A 13,081-nucleotide genomic window follows, 5' to 3' on the forward strand; every position below is an offset into this window, starting at 1 on the left:
TCAGCTCATGTCTGCTGGATCTCAGAGTTTTACTGAATATGATGACGTGTCATGTGTCTGTGATTCCACAGCAGAGATGTTTCCGGCCGCTGTAAAAACATTAAAACGCTCCGGCTTCAGGGCGAGGACGCCTCCTTCCTCTGACCTCTGGACTTCCTCTCGTCTTCGTCCCTCATTGAACGCTGTTTGATGTAGACGAGCAGATATAGGAAGGGAAGGCGTCAGTGTTGGATGAAACCGGCGCTGGTTTTGTTGCCGTTTGTCTCATTTCTCGCTCGCATGGATCCGCCGCTCGGCCTGAGCCTCCGTCAGCCGGCGGCGGCGGCGGCGGCGTGCTCCACAAAGCCAAATAAACGCCTTCATTTTTTATTCAGGAAACAACTTTGATGAAATTTGCTTCACCCAGTGGTGCTTGAATCAAAGTGCAAATCAGGGGCGGCGAGCGCAGGCTGCAGGCCGGTGATGGAGATGATGGAAAAGACATCTGATCAAGAAAAATCAAAGTGAGGCTGCTTCGCGTCTCAGGAGGAGGAGGAGGAGGAGGAGGAGGAGGAGGAGGAGAGGAAATTCACCCGGGCTCCTGATCATCATCATGATGATGATGATGATGATGATGATGATGAGCTATAAATACCTTTTTGGTTGAGAACGATCTGCATGTTTGGCAGAGGGCCTCCATCATGTTACATGACAAACGCGTGTTTTAAATACCTGAGAGACGTTTCTTCTTCTCCTCGTGTGATTCTGGCGGCGTCTGAATTCACTCCTTCAGATTTCTGATCCTGCAGAGAACAGAAACTTCAGCACACGTCTCCACATTATTTAAACGACAACTTTCCTCGTTTTCCCTCCATCTCATCCGTGAAAGAAACCGAGAAACAGAGATAACAGAGATATGCTGTCGATCTGATCTGAGATCTGTGCAATCGCTCTTTCTGCTTCCCATAAATATAAATAAATACATTTCTGTGTTATTTACAAACTTAACCTGATTATTATTGTTATATTATTACACGGTGGCCTATATGGAACCTGGGAGGCAAAACCCAGGACAACACAGGTCCACCAACTGTGTATATACACATACATACATACATACATACAGTATATACATATATTTACATAATATGTATATATATGTATGTAATAGAATATATGAAGCTGAACTCAACAGTTTTATCACATCAGAGCTGCTGTGTGTGATGCTGTAAACTTCAGAGAAAAAACTTCAGTGATAAAACCTGAAACTTAAACAGGATTTTAAAAAGCGTCTCATAAAACATCTGTTTTTGGTTTAAAAAGTCAAGAATTGTGAATATTAAATGTAAAGATTTCAAATAAAATACACTGTATAATACAAGAAAAATCTCTTCTCAATGAAAAGATGTTGAATTAAATTGAATCTATATCACATACGTTGATTTAGTCGTAAATATGCAAAACATTCTTAACCATGTGGTCGTAACAGGAAGTGACGGCGAGACTCATTCAAACCGTCCAATGAAAACTCTCTGATGTTTGTATGCAGCTAACAGGCACAAAGCTCTCATGAAACTAATCATGAAAATGTTCAAACCAGGTTGTTGTTGCAGCTAAGCTAAGTTAGCACCTCTGAAAGCTAAGCCTGCTAGCTTTACAGCTGAACATGCTAACTTTGCTAAGAGCGAATCATTTCTGTTTACTCACATAAATGGTGTCGCTAACGAGGGAACAAACACACTTTTATCTCACACACGTTAAACTTCACTGCGTTTCATTCATGGTTACCTCGGCGCTCGGAGCATGTGACCTCAGGCTTTACCTGCAGGTGAAGGTGCACACTGTCAAACAGGAAGCAGGAGAATCCAACTGGCTTTATAGGAGGGGGGATCTCGACTCTACCAAGTGGATGGAGTACAGAGGGGGGAGTCTCACTCAGTGGTCTCTTAATGGAACAGTCCTGCTGCTGAAACATCACATTTAATAAACAAATGTCCAGAAAATGTGCCAAATTAAATGTGAATGAATGTGTGGCGTGAATATTAAGACGATTCTTCCATCAGAAACGTTTTTCTTCTTCTTTTTTCCCAGTTTCCGGTGTTTTCACTCTGGTTTTAAGTGCAGACTTCGGACACACAGCTGATGGTTTTATTCCGGCAGTGAACCATCGTGGAGCCGAGTCTCATCAGGACCGAGTCTGACAAACTCGATGACGTGTTGGTGGCGTCGACCAATAGGAGCCCAGAGCTCTTCACCTGTAAAGGTGGAGTGAGAGAGGAAGGATGTTGATGCTGCGAGGTGGAACTGAGACACAGAGTCGTCTTCTTTCTTCTTTTGTTTACATGTTTGTTTACATTCTTTGTCCAGGAAGCTTCCCGCCCTCTTCCTGCTGACATCACACCGGTCATGACAACATGTAAGAATTGACCAGTCTGTAATTGGCTAATCATTGGCTGCAACATTTTGCAGTCTGGACCCGCCATTAGTCCGTCATGCTAGACTGGATGATTGACAGGCATAGCAACAGTAACTAAGGGAGGTGGGGCTTAGAGAACAGGTTAAAAAGTGCCATGAAAAGAGTCATGTGATTTAGTTTTAATATACAAGACATTTAAAGAAAGGATTTTCCATGACTAACAGATCCAGAATCAGCCGTCAGACCCTGAAAACATCCAGTCTGACGAACGCCGTCTTTACTTTCTGCCTGACGGCGTCCTGTGTGAGGCCCCGTCTGAACCTGCCGCAGTCGGCTCCAATCAGCTGCTGGCTGACGGTTGTCAAAGCAACGGGTTGAAAAGGTGTTTGATGTGGAGAAACACAACAGCAAAACTGCCCTCGCTCACCGAACTGACCAATCAGCTGCTGCCCCGGCTGCTGACATGTGACAGCGCTTAGCCCCGCCCGCCAAACCAGAGGCCCGTCTAAGACCCGTTAATCTGTGAGTGTGTGAGTGTGTGTGTGTGTGTGAGTGTGTGAGTCTGACCCAAAGAGAGAGAGAGAGAGACAGGAAGCAGGCAGACAGGCAGCGTGAAAACAAAATGGAGGAGCCGAGGCAGGAAGAGGAGTGTTTGCTGTAAACAGGAGGAGGTCACGTCCAGAGTTCAGCAGACAGCAGCAGCTGCAGAGGCAGCCTGCAGGGGGCGCTCTACCAAAACATCAGGAGGATTCATTTCCTGCTGATCTGTGGGGTCACCTGAGATTCTTCATGTTGGACAGCAAACAGCTCAATGCTGGAATGTAACTGAGTACATTTACTCTGCAACATAAGTACAAAGTCAAGGTACTTGTACTTCACTTGAGTATTTCCATTTTATTTAACTCTACACGTCTCCTCCACCTCAGAGATAAAGATTCTTCTTTGTACTCCATTACATCTGTCTGACAGCTTTAGTTACTCTTCAGATTCCTTCCTGTCCAGTGAAAAGCTCGTATCTCCAGATGTGTTGAATGTTTGTGATAAACTGAAGGATGAAGTTTTCCTTCATGTCTTCTTCAGCTAAATAAACTGTTTAAAAAGCCTCTTGGATCAGCTGAAGATGCTTCGTCACAAAGCTGAAAACAGGCTGTTTTTCTGAGATACGAGGTTCTCACAGGACAAACATGTGATGATCTTATAGAATATGATGCATCGCTGTAGATTAAACCAGCCAACAGGATATAAAGTAGTTCAAATGAGCTCAACCTGAAACATCTGCAGCAGGAATATTAATCCACAAACATCAGAGATGATGAGAAACACTGACAGGAACATTTTACTGATACATCAGTACTTTAAGTACATTTAGCTGATAATACCTGCATACTTTTACTTCAAGGTTTTGAATGCAGGACTTTTCCTTGTAGCGAGTATTTTGACAGTGCGTATAAGTACTTTTACATCAGTGAAGGATCTGAAAAGTTCTTCCAGGACAGGTGCAGGTGAGGACGTCGTGGTGTTTTTACTGAAAGCGGATGGATGAAGACCGACTCGTCATCCTCCTGCTGCTGGTCGGCCACTTTAAACTGGAATAAACGGAATAAACGACCTGTAACTGGTGGTTTGTTGTCATGTGAGACACCTGTGTGGGGTCAGGTGGGATGAATATGATTTCTGCTGTTTGTTTGTCGTTAAACAAAGACAAACAGACAGGAAGCTGTCAGTCTACGTTAACGTACATTAACGTGAATTTCACTCATCGCTGAACTCCGCCGACTGCAGCCGCAGCCTGAACAGGCACTGAACTAAAGCTTCACTGTCTCATTTGCATAAATTGTCTGGCATCACCTCCATTTCTTTTCATTTATATGTGCAAACTGTGATAAAACATGTGGGCAACATCACGTTTAATTATCTATATAAAGACTGATGTTCTGCAGAAACACCTCCAGCACTTCTCTCCAGAAACAAGAACCACATAAAAAGATGTATAATATTGTTCCTGTGCTTTAAATGTATTGAAAGCAGCCGTCAGTGTAATTACAACAATCGCCTTCTAATTGAGTGAGAACGGGAGCTTTTAATGACCGTGTTGTTTTTCTTCAGTCACGTCTCAAAGTCTAAATTTGCTTCTGAAATTACTTTTCAACATTATTTTCAATTAAAGGCGAGAAACAGCGAAACATCCTGACATCCACTGTGATACCCGGCGTCCCGCAGGGATCGCTTCCAGTCACCTCCACTTTTTGTGCTTAATTCAAAGTTTGACAAATACTATTACTAAGTATTCTATTCAGCAAAACTTCAAGTGGTATTTCAAAGTACTTTCACGTAAGTTTATTATAAATTGTTCTTAATAGTACTTTTAAAAAGTGTACAAAATAACAAATATTTTTAACAGTAATAAAGTGTACTTTAAAATATACTTATTTTCAAGTCCTTTGTAAAACACTATTTGCAGCTTAATTAAAGCATACTTTAATTTCTGTTCATTTGAAGTATATTTAAAGGATAACTTTCGTTTCTTACAACCTGGACCTTATTTGTAGCATCAAATACGCCCATTTACTCACCCAGACAACTTTGGTGGCATTTGGAGTCGTTTTGAAGAAATTATCCCCAGAGGAGCGGCGCGTATATCCGTATAATGCGAGTACTCGGGGCATCCATGCGCAGCCTCTATATAACACATAATCTGCGGAAACTCGTTCATATTCCAATATTTTGTTCTGATATGCTGGTGCTATTCCCCTCTGAGCCCGTGGTGGCATGTTATCAACATCCAGGGTCTCTAGACAACTACCTCTGACGTGGATGATGTCATTACCGAACGCCGGGCGCTGCGAGCAGCCAGCCACAACACGGCTGACTCTGCGGCGGTCGGCTACGAATACGCAATAACGAACCACAGCTGTGCCAAACTACAGCTAAACTAGCCGACCGCCGGCTCAGAGTGGAATAGCACCAGCATATCAGAACTAAATATTGGAATATGAACAAGTTTCCGCAGATTATGCGTTATATAGAGGCTGCGCATGGATGCCCCGAGTACTCGCATTATACGGATATACGCGCCGCTCCTCTGGGGCTAATTTCTTCAAAACGACTCCAAATGCCACCAAAGTTGTCTGGGGGAGTAAATGGTCGTATTTAATGCTACAAATAAGGTCCAGGTTGTAAAAAACAAAGTTATACTTTAAGTATATTTCCAACACATTGGTGATAGCAGACAGTTGTATTGCGAACGTGTTTTGAATGTTCATGAATCCTGATTTTTCACTTTAGGTCACTTAAAGTTTGTAAAAAGTTGTGTCAAATTAGCAACTATTTACAATCATTCAGGTCTAATATGTTTCACCCGGGAGGATCTTTTGTCAGACTGCTGTTAAATCTGCAGGTTTCTGTATTTCTACATAAATGTGACCTGAACTGTGATCAGATCCTCATTCAAGTCCTAAAAGTGGACTCAGAGGAGCCAGTTAAACAAATAATACAGAACAATAAGATATGGATTCATCCGTTTAGTCGACAAAATGATCAACATTAAATGTCTTTGTTGGAAAAAGTCTGTGATCATTAATTCCTTTAAACGGGGGGGTTGGACTCAGGGGTGTCAGTCAGCAGCCTTAAAATCAGGTGTGGGTTGGAAGAATCTAAACCTGGACCCAAAGTCTGAGCCTTCATCAAACGAGACTCCTGACAAAGGCTGAAGTTTGGCCTTCGCTGATTCTCTCGCAGGCAGGTGGTGTCAGGTGTGAACTGACCTTCGAATGATCATCACAGCCTAAAACAGCGACATGTCCCCGCGTGACGGCGTTCACGTGTTAAAGTGGGCCGAGTCTAACCCGGGAACAGTCAGTCCTCTTCGTTCTCCTCCTGCTCCTCTCAGATCACCTCCTCATCATCTCCTCGTCGCCTCTCTGTAAAGGTCACGTCCAATCGTTTCGCTCGTCCCTCTTCTGAATGATTTGTCACCTCAGCGCCTTCCGGAACACGGCGAGCATCTCCTGATATTTCATTTAATCACACCAGCCTGCGATGAATTACTTCACACTGCACGCAGCAAGGATGAGATGTTCAAGTAACTCAGGAGAAAAGAGTGAAGCTGAGATTCAGGATCGCCAGAGGTCAATGTTTACATTTTAAATGTTAAACCATCACGTGTTTAAATGCCTTTACATGAACAAGAGACTGACAGGAAGTGATGCAACATGCAGTGTAGTGTCACTGTCACTCAAATCAGCCTCACTGATAAAAACAGCCAACATTAAACACAACGTCCGAATGATTTAAATCACAGAACAGAGCAGAGATACGACTGCTACGGTCCTTCGTCAGTGTTAGGACGCCTCAGATTGCATCACTCTCAGAGCACGACCCCCCACCACAGGCCAAGAGAGAGGAGATGTTCATACTGTCCTCCATATTTAAAAAGGTACAGTTCGAAGCTTGAGTTCGACGTCTTTGCGGGCCGACGCAGTGAAAGGTTTCATGGGTAACTGTGAGCTGCAGAGGTTTGAAACCTTCAAGCTGATTGGTTGATCCAACATCCTGTCGGGAAGTTTCTTAGGGTGTAGCTACATTTCAGCGGCGAACAGCCACAAGTGATCACTTACCAGAGGAGACTGCGTCTGAAGTCACTTCCTGTTTACTCCTTGTTCTGCATTTACTGTCATTTGAGTATTTGAGCTCATTAATGCGTGACCTATTCCCCATCCAACCAAACGTAGTTCAAATTTTAACCAAATGTGAAGAAGGGGAGCATCGGTGCTGTTGCCATGGCTCCCTGCAAGTTAAAACTCCACGTACCTTCGGCTGTGGTCAAAAGGTTGAGCTGAACCGTATTTTCTGCCGAAGTCAAAAACATAATCCCCGACAATTGTTTAGCTAATGAAACCAAGTTGGACATAAAGGTAATTCTCAGGAGAAAAGGTTATACTAGCTTTCTAATTTAGCAGCTAGCATCTCTGATTGGTTCTGGGGAGCGGAGTCACCCTGAGAGACGCAGAGACAAAGAGTGGTTTAATTCCCTCAGTGAAGGCCGGAGCTGCATGAGAAACCAATCTGAGAGCTATTATCTTCCCTTCTCTCATCAAATTGGAAGCAGGTCTGATTTGGCCTTAATCGAGCTAATCTCCCCCGCTGCTCCTTCACAAAACTGGCTGCAGCTCAAATCATTTTCCTGCCTGAGGAGGAATATTGGTCATTTTCTTTCAGCACCAGGACTCTTATTAAGAGCCATCTCTAATTTTCTCTCTGTCTCACCAAGGGGGTTCATGGGAGGAGGAGGAGGAGGAGGAGGAGGAGGTGGAGGAGGAGGAGGAGGAGGAGGAATGGGACCGGGCGTCGGCACGTGATTGCAGTTACCTAGACGACGGTCCGGCGGTGCCCCCGGGATCATGGCCGGGCGGGGTGATGGAGAGCAGAGGGAGAGCTGAAATTGCATTCCATTAGTGCTAATACAGAGACATTAATAGTCGGTCTGCAGCGCGGCCGCTAACGATTACGGTCACTAATTCATCCAATCAGCTCATGAGCAGACGCTTCATGAAGTCATAACAACCTCGCCGCCTCTCCTCGCCGGCGATTACAGAGTGATTGACAGCAGCCAGGGCTTTGTTTTAAAGGCAGGGAGAGAGGAGAGAAAGGCCAAGAGGAGAAACATCAGCGTCGCTCTGAAAAGGCTCTGATTCCTCCTCCGGCCTTAAAGGACCAACTCGTCATCGCTGGTTTCATCCACTTCTCTCAACTACTCATCATAGTCAACTTTTAGTCCGCATTAACTGAGCCTAAAGGCTCCTACAATTATGAGCTGCTTCACGTTACCTATTACCTTCACTTTGACGCACACCTCATGCCGTTTATTCTGGTTATTCTGCACATTAGCATCCCTTTAATCTCAGGTTTCCTGGCAGAGAGTCACGCTAACACTGCGCGCTTTGCCTGCAGTGGTAGCGTTTCGGTCGGCGGAGTGATACGCCGTCGGTGAAAAGTCAAGGGACATGTTTGCCATTAAAGTGAACTAAGTTAGACTGAAGAGGTGACTGCTCCCACGACGACAAACCAGCCAATCAGAAGCGACAGGAAGTGATGCAGTGATGCCGTTCTATACATGACGGATGGCACGATGAGGTTGCTGGTGTGTTTTCTTTCTGCGAGGATGTCATCGCCTCTGGACCAGGACTCAGACCAACACTGTCCCCTCATCACACTGCAGCGGTGATGAATGGAAATGTTGTAACTGAACATGATCTGCGTGGTTCGATTCCAGTAAATCGTCTTTCACGTATTTTTTTAAAAACATACTTTGATCAGAAGCTGTTTTCTGAAGGGAAAAGACTACGAGTGCGGTCAGAACTGAAACACACATATCAGTGGTTCAGGTTCAGGTTCAGGTCCTGTTCTGGAAACTGGGACCGCAGGAAGTCACCAGAATCAAACGTGGGCATTTCCGTTTCTGTAAACCTCAGCTTCATTAAATGTGTACGTTTCAGACGTAGATCAGCGTTTCTAGAACAGGTTTGACAGCGACTCAGTTCAGATTAGTGGAGAATAAAGTTTGATGTTCGTTAAGAACATAAAGATTCAGATATTCTTTTTTGTGCAATACTTTTCATTACTACTGTTTGCTATTTTATTATTATGTATATAATCTTTTTACTGCTGACTATTTTGCTATTTTATTATGTATAGTTTGTTCTTTACAGTCTTATTTCACAATTTTTCACTTATTTCACTGTGTGTAATGCTGCTGCTGCACTGCAATTTCCCAGCTTGGGATAAATAAAGTCTATCTATGTATCTATCTATCTATCTATCTATCTATCTATCTGAAGACCTCGTTATGGTGAAGGAAAGACTGTTCAACTGTATCTGTGTTAACCTGAGCAGCACCTCCACCAGCTCCATACGAGGAGTCTATGGGTGGGTCACCAAAGTCAAGCCAATTTTATCCCAAACCCAGTGAAAACATGACCAGAGGTCTGCAGCTCCTATGTACGACCTTTTTCCAGGTTTTCGTTCCTGTCTTCATTCCACCTGGCTGCTGCTTATTCCAGAACGCCTCAGACGGTTTCACACGCCGTCAGTCCCCAGACCCTCGAGTCTGTTGAAGAAAACCTCCATGAAAACCGCTAAAGGAACCTTCCGAACGGCTCACCAAGAAGTCCAGATCCTGGTTCTGCTCGAGGTTTCCGTTCTTCCTCGCCACTGTCGCCAGGTGTTTGCTCACGAGGGAATTGTTGGGTGTCTGTTTGGTCTGTACCTGCTCTGTATGTAAAGTGTCCTGAGATGACTTTGGTTGTGATTTGCTGCCTTATAAATAAACTGAACTGAATTAAACCTGAATGAAGCAGAGCTCCAGAGGTGGAAGATCAGATCAGACTGAAGTCACCGACCTCCTCGACACCAGGTGACTCCAGGTGGCGGTCCGGGCTCGTGGGGCCTCTGCAGGTCGCTCTGACGACCGTTCCCGTTTCCACCAGGAAATAAAAGCATGAATGTGACATTACGTCAGCGCTCGTTCTCTCTTTGAACAGCGTTTTTGGGCCGATCGTCCGTTTCGACGTGCTGCGCCTTGTTCTTTCTTCTCATCTCTCTCCTGTTCGAGGGGCTCGGGTCACTTCCTTCGTGTCCCTGCTGCGATCAATAATGTTTCATCTCGTCTCGACGAAGCAACAAACGTCTGAGAGGACGAGATGACAAACGACTCGGCGGCGGGGCGATAATTGTGAGGCTCGATTCATTTGTTTTTACTCGTCTGTTGTCTTTCCCGCCGCTGTGTGTAATCAACATGCGAGCGAGCATGGCGGACAGATGGAGGGACGAGGGAAGGATGGAGGGACGGAGGGACGGAGGGAGGGGCGCTCGTGTCGTCTAGCCTCATTTTGTTTCCTAACAGACACAACTAAATCATTTCGACGTGGGAAAACTGTTGTATTTACGTGTCGTCATCGGGTGATGCTGTCGGTGCCAACAGAGAGAGGCTGAATGGAGGAGTTACTACGGCAACAAACCCATCATCCCTCTGTCTGCCAGAGAGCGAGAGAGAGAGGGAGAAGTGAAAGACGGCGAGAGGATGAAGAGGAGGGAGGGAAGAAGAGAGCGAGAGATGAAGACAAAGAGACAGTGGAAGAGAGAGATTGTGTGAGACGGCGAGAGAAAGGCAGGAATGAAAAGAGGCTGAAAGGTGCTGAAAACAGAGCTAAAGAGCGGCGGAGAGAACAATCCTGTCATCTTCTCGTCCTTCATGTCGGCTGCAAAGTGTTTTCCCAACAAAAGAAAACAATAAAGAAAAAAAAAACTGCTGTTCAGCCTCACGTTTAAACCGCACGTATCGATCCGTTACATGACGAGTGTGTCTGCGTTTCCTGAAAACGCGTTCGTTCCAGCAGCTGATTGGCTTTCATCAGACTTCTGTCCACGGGTTGCGTTGAGTTCAGCGCAGAGGAGGACAGGCAGGCCGAGGGAAGGTTGCCTTCTCGTTAACTCTGACGCGTCCCCGCAGTCGTCGGGCGCAGACATTAGAGAAGATGACGTTCGCAGGGCGCCGGGTTTCCTATCGAAGCCGCACGCATGCGACACCTTGCAGTTACCCACAATCCCTTTCTGTGTGTGATGTGTGCTGCAGAGATGTTTGGAAAAGTTTTGGCCACATTGTGAATATTTGCTTCGCGTATTGAAGTCAAGCCTGCGTTTCCTGTTTCCTGTTTCCTGTTTCCTCTGACAGATGTCACTCATCTCTCACTGTTTACTCTTCATCGTCGCTCTGATCAATATTTGATTATTACCTGTGAACGCTGCTCGGCAGCAGAGTTGGTTGTATATTGGCTAGAAATACGTTAATAATACAGCAGGACTGTGTGTTCAAGGCTGGACCATGAACAAAAGGGGGCCACTGAGGCAGACCCCGAGAGGCCCCTGAAGGTCCCAGTTTCACTGCTTGTCAATTAGTTTTGTTAATTTGATTAATTGCAGATTCGTTTCAAACACGATAGAGATGGGGGGAGGGGGAGGGGGGGCTCTGTGTCACAGTTTAGTTTACATTCTGGTTTTATTTCATACTTAGCACTGGGACTATTTTCAGCGGCGGATGGATCCACATTTGGTGCTGTAGTGAGTGTTAGTGGCAGCAGGACGGTGTGTGTGTGTGTGTGTGTGTGTGTGTGCGTGTGTGTGTGAGCACAATAAACCACAGTGTGTGTGTTCACGGTGATGAAGGAACATGTCAGCCAGACGAACAGTGAGGCTCGCTGATGTGTTTCGTGGAGCTCGAGGAAGGAGATCAATGAGGCTGTGATACACACTGAGTGTCTGTTTGAGTCTGAACGTGAATAAAAAGACAGAACATCAGCAGACTTATTGTCACTGACTCTAAGAATTAATTAATTTTTGCTGTTTTTTTTGTAAAACTAGATTTAATTGTCCAATAAAACCCTTTTGAATTCTAAAATTTGAGAGTGAAAGGCAGCCAGAGAGCGGTTAAATGATAAAAGAGGGAGAAATAAATCAATACAGCGAGAAGGATGAAGAAACAGAGAACGGGAATGAAAAGAGAGAGAGTAATGAAGCGAGAAAATAAGAGAGAGCGAGAGACATATGGTGGCTGGTGGTTTGCAGACTTTTCTGCCTGGCGGCGTCGAGCTGACAGCTCGCCTCACCGCTCTGAATAACACCCGAACGCAACATGTAAAAATAGAAATAAAAGCAAGAGACAATAGAATGAGGCAGGAGTGAAAAGGTAAAAGCATAAAAACACTGAAGCAGATCTGTGTGAAACATACATCCAGGTGTGTGTGTGTGTGTGTGTGTGTGTGTGTGTGTGTGTGTGTGAGTCAGATATGAACAAAACAATCATCCACAAACTCAAATACAACAAACAAAACAAACAGGAAAGTCGATTAAAAAGCAGAATGAGATGCGATTTAAGCAACAACAGGAGCTGCTGCTTATCTTCTGTTTATGTTCTGAAATTATATTCTGAGATATAATCTGAATAAATCACAGATTAAACTGGATCAACCAAAATATCACAGCAGGAAAAAAAAAGGTTTTAAAAAATAAATAAAACGAAGCATTTCACTGCTTTACATTCTTTCTATGTAATAAAATATTTTTATCATTTTTATTAAATATCAAAATGAATTAAAGTGCATCGATTAAAAAGGTGAAGAAAAATAACAAGAAAACTGATAAAACGGAATAAAGTCAAATATTTCAGTTTGAACCAGGAGAACATTTTATTTCATTTATTTCTAAACTGAAGGATAAATCATTGGAGATGAGCCACTTTGTGTCTGAAGTCCTTAGAGACATAAATGTGGACATTAACAGACAATAAAAGGAAGAAATGAAGGTAAAATTATAAAGAAAAAATAATGTGCATAAAAACATAGCAGAGTAAATTCATTGTAGCCTTTAAAATAATAATAAAATGATCCACAAACTGCTTTTATCTATAAATGTTGTGCAGTATTGATGTGTGTTGTGTCCTTTTAATATTAAACATTTAATACATACGAGAAAATAAAAGAAAATATTCTCGTGAATTAAAGCAAAAAATACAAATTAAAAACGAAATCTAAATGTCAGCGGAGGCGAAATATAACTCCGGACTTTCTGCTGTTTGACTGAATCCGTGTTTCTGCGGTTTCTTTGTGTTTCTTTGTCCTCTTGCTCTGAGGATCT

This window comes from Chelmon rostratus, chromosome 15, assembly GCF_017976325.1.
Source record: "Chelmon rostratus isolate fCheRos1 chromosome 15, fCheRos1.pri, whole genome shotgun sequence".
In the NCBI taxonomy this organism is placed as follows: Eukaryota; Metazoa; Chordata; class Actinopteri; order Chaetodontiformes; family Chaetodontidae; genus Chelmon; species Chelmon rostratus.